Raw genomic sequence first — 7,077 nt, 5'->3', positions numbered from 1 at the left:
TAACCCTAACCCTAACCCTAACCCTAACCCTAACCCTAACCCTAACCCTAACCCTAACCCTAACCCTAACCCTAACCCTAACCCTAACCCTAACCCTAACCCTAACCCTAACCCTAACCCTAACCCTAACCCTAACCCTAACCCTAACCCTAACCCTAACCCTAACCCTAACCCTAACCCTAACCCTAACCCTAACCCTAACCCTAACCCTAACCCTAACCCTAACCCTAACCCTAACCCTAACCCTAACCCTAACCCTAACCCTAACCCTAACCCTAACCCTAACCCTAACCCTAACCCTAACCCTAACCCTAACCCTAACCCTAACCCTAACCCTAACCCTAACCCTAACCCTAACCCTAACCCTAACCCTAACCCTAACCCTAACCCTAACCCTAACCCTAACCCTAACCCTAACCCTAACCCTAACCCTAACCCTAACCCTAACCCTAACCCTAACCCTAACCCTAACCCTAACCCTAACCCTAACCCTAACCCTAACCCTAACCCTAACCCTAACCCTAACCCTAACCCTAACCCTAACCCTAACCCTAACCCTAACCCTAACCCCTAACCCTAACCCTAACCCTAACCCTAACCCTAACCCTAACCCTAACCCTAACCCTAACCCTAACCCTAACCCTAACCCTAACCCTAACCCTAACCCTAACCCTAACCCTAACCCTAACCCTAACCCTAACCCTAACCCTAACCCCTAACCCTAACCCTAACCCTAACCCCTAACCCTAACCCTAACCCTAACCCTAACCCTAACCCTAACCCTAACCCTAACCCTAACCCTAACCCCTAACCCTAACCCTAACCCTAACCCTAACCCTAACCCTAACCCTAACCCTAACCCTAACCCTAACCCTAACCCTAACCCTAACCTAACCCTAACCCCTAACCCTAACCCCTAACCCTAACCCTAACCCTAACCCTAACCCTAACCCTAACCCTAACCCTAACCCTAACCCTAACCCTAACCCCTAACCCTAACCCTAACCCTAACCCTAACCCTAACCCTAACCCTAACCCTAACCCTAACCCTAACCCTAACCCTAACCCCTAACCCTAACCCTAACCCTAACCCTAACCCTTAACTCTAACCCTAACCCTAACCCTAACCCTAACCCTAACCCTAACCCTAACCCTAACCCTAACCCTAACCCTAACCCTAACCCTAACCCTAACCCCTAACCCCTAACCCTAACCCTAACCTAAACCTTATCCCTAAACCTACATCAAACCCTATTTCTAATGTTTTTCTTTGTTCTTAGGGTTCTTATGTTTTTCTTTGTTATTAGGGTTTGGGTTAGTTTTTCTTTGTTTTATGAATTTCTTATGTTTTTCCTGATATTTTTGAATATCTGATGTTTTTCCTGATATTTTTGAATTTCTTATGTTTTTCTTTATTTTGGGTGTCGGAAATAGACGGATATTCCATAGAGTTAGGGCTAGGATGTCGGAAATAGAGGGATTTGGCATAGGTATAGGGCTAGCTGTCGGAAATAGACGGATATTACATAGGGGTAGGGCTAGGGTGTCGGAAATAGAGGGATTTGGCATGGGGATGGGGCTAGCTGTCGCAAATAGACGGATATTACAAAGGGGTAGGGCTAGGGTGTCGGAAATAGAGGGATTAGCTATAGGGGTAGGGTTATACACTGTGATGTAGGGTAAAATCGCCCGAAATAATGTTAAACCGTCTCGAATAGGGTCAATACGGTCGAATCAGGGTTAAAGGGGTTAGGGTAGTCTTTTCACGGTCCAATAACACTATCATAGGGTCAAATAGGGTCAAAAACTGGGTATCCGTGCCTAGGTACGGTCCTGCAGACCGCCCAAAACGAATAACTCGGGACCAGGGTGCCAACTCGTCCCTAATGCTCTAATACATCCCAAATACTGGCGTGCATCAAGTACTTCCATTGATATGTGTACAAAGTCGAATTGCCATAGGGTTTGTGCACAAGCCCTTGCCCTATGCGTTAACGCATACACACACTTGAAAAAACGACTAAGTACTAACCCATTCCCTTATATTTGACCCATATTGACTTATATGTTTTTTACACGTTTCAGACCATTTTAGAATTTCTTATGTTTTTCTTTATTTTGGGGTGTCGGAAATAGACAACTTTTGGCCATAACTCCTGGCCCCTATGACCTATGACCTTGACCTTTGGGGTCAGAGGTCATGACCTCCCCCGAAAGATTTTGACTTAGTCACAATGTTATGCTCCCCAGGGGTCAAAGGTTATGACCTCTCAAAGTTTTTTTCCTATACTTTGTGCAGTAACCTTTGACCCCGTGACCTTTGACCACTAGGGAGCATAACCTTGTGACCCCACCAACAGTTGCGGGGGGTCATGACATTTGACCTCAGGGGTCACCGACCTTATACTCCGAGGTCGGCCTACAGAAGATCCCTTAACTCTAACCCTAACCCTAACCCTAACCCTAACCCCTAACCCTAACCCTAACCCTAACCCTAACCCTAACCCTAACCCTAACCTAACCCCTAACCCTAACCCTAACCCTAACCCTAACCCTAACCCCTAACCCTAACCCTAACCCTAACCCTAACCCTTAACTCTAACCCTAACCCTAACCCTAACCCTAACCCTAACCCTAACCCTAACCCCTAACCCCTAACCCTAACCCTAACCTAAACCTTATCCCTAAACCTACATCAAACCCTATTTCTAATGTTTTTCTTTGTTCTTAGGGTTCTTATGTTTTTCTTTGTTATTAGGGTTTGGGTTAGTTTTTCTTTGTTTTATGAATTTCTTATGTTTTTCCTGATATTTTTGAATATCTGATGTTTTTCCTGATATTTTTGAATTTCTTATGTTTTTCTTTATTTTGGGTGTCGGAAATAGACGGATATTCCATAGAGTTAGGGCTAGGATGTCGGAAATAGAGGGATTTGGCATAGGTATAGGGCTAGCTGTCGGAAATAGACGGATATTACATAGGGGTAGGGCTAGGGTGTAGGAAATAGAGGGATTTGGCATGGGGATGGGGCTAGCTGTCGCAAATAGACGGATATTACAAAGGGGTAGGGCTAGGGTGTCGGAAATAGAGGGATTAGCTATAGGGGTAGGGTTATACACTGTGATGTAGGGTAAAATCGCCCGAAATAATGTTAAACCGTCTCGAATAGGGTCAATACGGTCGAATCAGGGTTAAAGGGGTTAGGGTAGTCTTTTCACGGTCCAATAACACTATCATAGGGTCAAATAGGGTCAAAAACTGGGTATCCGTGCCTAGGTACGGTCCTGCAGACCGCCCAAAACGAATAACTCGGGACCAGGGTGCCAACTCGTCCCTAATGCTCTAATACATCCCAAATACTGGCGTGCATCAAGTACTTCCATTGATATGTGTACAAAGTCGAATTGCCATAGGGTTTGTGCACAAGCCCTTGCCCTATGCGTTAACGCATACACACACTTGAAAAAACGACTAAGTACTAACCCATTCCCTTATATTTGACCCATATTGACTTATATGTTTTTTACACGTTTCAGACCATTTTAGAATTTCTTATGTTTTTCTTTATTTTGGGGTGTCGGAAATAGACAACTTTTGGCCATAACTCCTGGCCCCTATGACCTATGACCTTGACCTTTGGGGTCAGAGGTCATGACCTCCCCCGAAAGATTTTGACTTAGTCACAATGTTATGCTCCCCAGGGGTCAAAGGTTATGACCTCTCAAAGTTTTTTTCCTATACTTTGTGCAGTAACCTTTGACCCCGTGACCTTTGACCACTAGGGAGCATAACCTTGTGACCCCACCAACAGTTGCGGGGGGTCATGACATTTGACCTCAGGGGTCACCGACCTTATACTCCGAGGTCGGCCTACAGAAGATCCCTTAACTCTAACCCTAACCCTAACCCTAACCCTAACCCTAACCCTAACCCTAACCCTAACCCTAACCCTAACCCTAACCCTAACCCTAACCCTAACCCCTAACCCTAACCCTAACCCTAACCCTAACCCTTAACTCTAACCCTAACCCTAACCCTAACCCTAACCCTAACCCTAACCCTAACCCCTAACCCCTAACCCTAACCCTAACCTAAACCTTATCCCTAAACCTACATCAAACCCTATTTCTAATGTTTTTCTTTGTTCTTAGGGTTCTTATGTTTTTCTTTGTTATTAGGGTTTGGGTTAGTTTTTCTTTGTTTTATGAATTTCTTATGTTTTTCCTGATATTTTTGAATATCTGATGTTTTTCCTGATATTTTTGAATTTCTTATGTTTTTCTTTATTTTGGGTGTCGGAAATAGACGGATATTCCATAGAGTTAGGGCTAGGATGTCGGAAATAGAGGGATTTGGCATAGGTATAGGGCTAGCTGTCGGAAATAGACGGATATTACATAGGGGTAGGGCTAGGGTGTCGGAAATAGAGGGATTTGGCATGGGGATGGGGCTAGCTGTCGCAAATAGACGGATATTACAAAGGGGTAGGGCTAGGGTGTCGGAAATAGAGGGATTAGCTATAGGGGTAGGGTTATACACTGTGATGTAGGGTAAAATCGCCCGAAATAATGTTAAACCGTCTCGAATAGGGTCAATACGGTCGAATCAGGGTTAAAGGGGTTAGGGTAGTCTTTTCACGGTCCAATAACACTATCATAGGGTCAAATAGGGTCAAAAACTGGGTATCCGTGCCTAGGTACGGTCCTGCAGACCGCCCAAAACGAATAACTCGGGACCAGGGTGCCAACTCGTCCCTAATGCTCTAATACATCCCAAATACTGGCGTGCATCAAGTACTTCCATTGATATGTGTACAAAGTCGAATTGCCATAGGGTTTGTGCACAAGCCCTTGCCCTATGCGTTAACGCATACACACACTTGAAAAAACGACTAAGTACTAACCCATTCCCTTATATTTGACCCATATTGACTTATATGTTTTTTACACGTTTCAGACCATTTTAGAATTTCTTATGTTTTTCTTTATTTTGGGGTGTCGGAAATAGACAACTTTTGGCCATAACTCCTGGCCCCTATGACCTATGACCTTGACCTTTGGGGTCAGAGGTCATGACCTCCCCCGAAAGATTTTGACTTAGTCACAATGTTATGCTCCCCAGGGGTCAAAGGTTATGACCTCTCAAAGTTTTTTTCCTATACTTTGTGCAGTAACCTTTGACCCCGTGACCTTTGACCACTAGGGAGCATAACCTTGTGACCCCACCAACAGTTGCGGGGGGTCATGACATTTGACCTCAGGGGTCACCGACCTTATACTCCGAGGTCGGCCTACAGAAGATCCCTTAACTCTAACCCTAACCCTAACCCTAACCCTAACCCTAACCCTAACCCTAACCCTAACCCTAACCCTAACCCTAACCTAACCCCTAACCCTAACCCTAACCCTAACCCTAACCCTAACCCCTAACCCTAACCCTAACCCTAACCCTAACCCTTAACTCTAACCCTAACCCTAACCCTAACCCTAACCCTAACCCTAACCCTAACCCTAACCCTAACCCTAACCCTAACCCTAACCCTAACCCTAACCCCTAACCCCTAACCCTAACCCTAACCTAAACCTTATCCCTAAACCTACATCAAACCCTATTTCTAATGTTTTTCTTTGTTCTTAGGGTTCTTATGTTTTTCTTTGTTATTAGGGTTTGGGTTAGTTTTTCTTTGTTTTATGAATTTCTTATGTTTTTCCTGATATTTTTGAATATCTGATGTTTTTCCTGATATTTTTGAATTTCTTATGTTTTTCTTTATTTTGGGTGTCGGAAATAGACGGATATTCCATAGAGTTAGGGCTAGGATGTCGGAAATAGAGGGATTTGGCATAGGTATAGGGCTAGCTGTCGGAAATAGACGGATATTACATAGGGGTAGGGCTAGGGTGTCGGAAATAGAGGGATTTGGCATGGGGATGGGGCTAGCTGTCGCAAATAGACGGATATTACAAAGGGGTAGGGCTAGGGTGTCGGAAATAGAGGGATTAGCTATAGGGGTAGGGTTATACACTGTGATGTAGGGTAAAATCGCCCGAAATAATGTTAAACCGTCTCGAATAGGGTCAATACGGTCGAATCAGGGTTAAAGGGGTTAGGGTAGTCTTTTCACGGTCCAATAACACTATCATAGGGTCAAATAGGGTCAAAAACTGGGTATCCGTGCCTAGGTACGGTCCTGCAGACCGCCCAAAACGAATAACTCGGGACCAGGGTGCCAACTCGTCCCTAATGCTCTAATACATCCCAAATACTGGCGTGCATCAAGTACTTCCATTGATATGTGTACAAAGTCGAATTGCCATAGGGTTTGTGCACAAGCCCTTGCCCTATGCGTTAACGCATACACACACTTGAAAAAACGACTAAGTACTAACCCATTCCCTTATATTTGACCCATATTGACTTATATGTTTTTTACACGTTTCAGACCATTTTAGAATTTCTTATGTTTTTCTTTATTTTGGGGTGTCGGAAATAGACAACTTTTGGCCATAACTCCTGGCCCCTATGACCTATGACCTTGACCTTTGGGGTCAGAGGTCATGACCTCCCCCGAAAGATTTTGACTTAGTCACAATGTTATGCTCCCCAGGGGTCAAAGGTTATGACCTCTCAAAGTTTTTTTCCTATACTTTGTGCAGTAACCTTTGACCCCGTGACCTTTGACCACTAGGGAGCATAACCTTGTGACCCCACCAACAGTTGCGGGGGGTCATGACATTTGACCTCAGGGGTCACCGACCTTATACTCCGAGGTCGGCCTACAGAAGATCCCTTAACTCTAACCCTAACCCTAACCCTAACCCTAACCCCTAACCCTAACCCTAACCCTAACCCTAACCCTAACCCTAACCCTAACCTAACCCCTAACCCTAACCCTAACCCTAACCCTAACCCTAACCCCTAACCCTAACCCTAACCCTAACCCTAACCCTTAACTCTAACCCTAACCCTAACCCTAACCCTAACCCTAACCCTAACCCTAACCCCTAACCCCTAACCCTAACCCTAACCTAAACCTTATCCCTAAACCTACATCAAACCCTATTTCTAATGTTTTTC

Source organism: Patiria miniata, unplaced genomic scaffold (genome assembly GCF_015706575.1).
Source record: "Patiria miniata isolate m_02_andy unplaced genomic scaffold, ASM1570657v1 HiC_scaffold_24, whole genome shotgun sequence".
Classification (NCBI taxonomy): Eukaryota; Metazoa; Echinodermata; class Asteroidea; order Valvatida; family Asterinidae; genus Patiria; species Patiria miniata.
The sequence above is the reverse complement of the archived record's forward strand: the minus strand, read 5'-3'. Positions refer to the sequence as shown.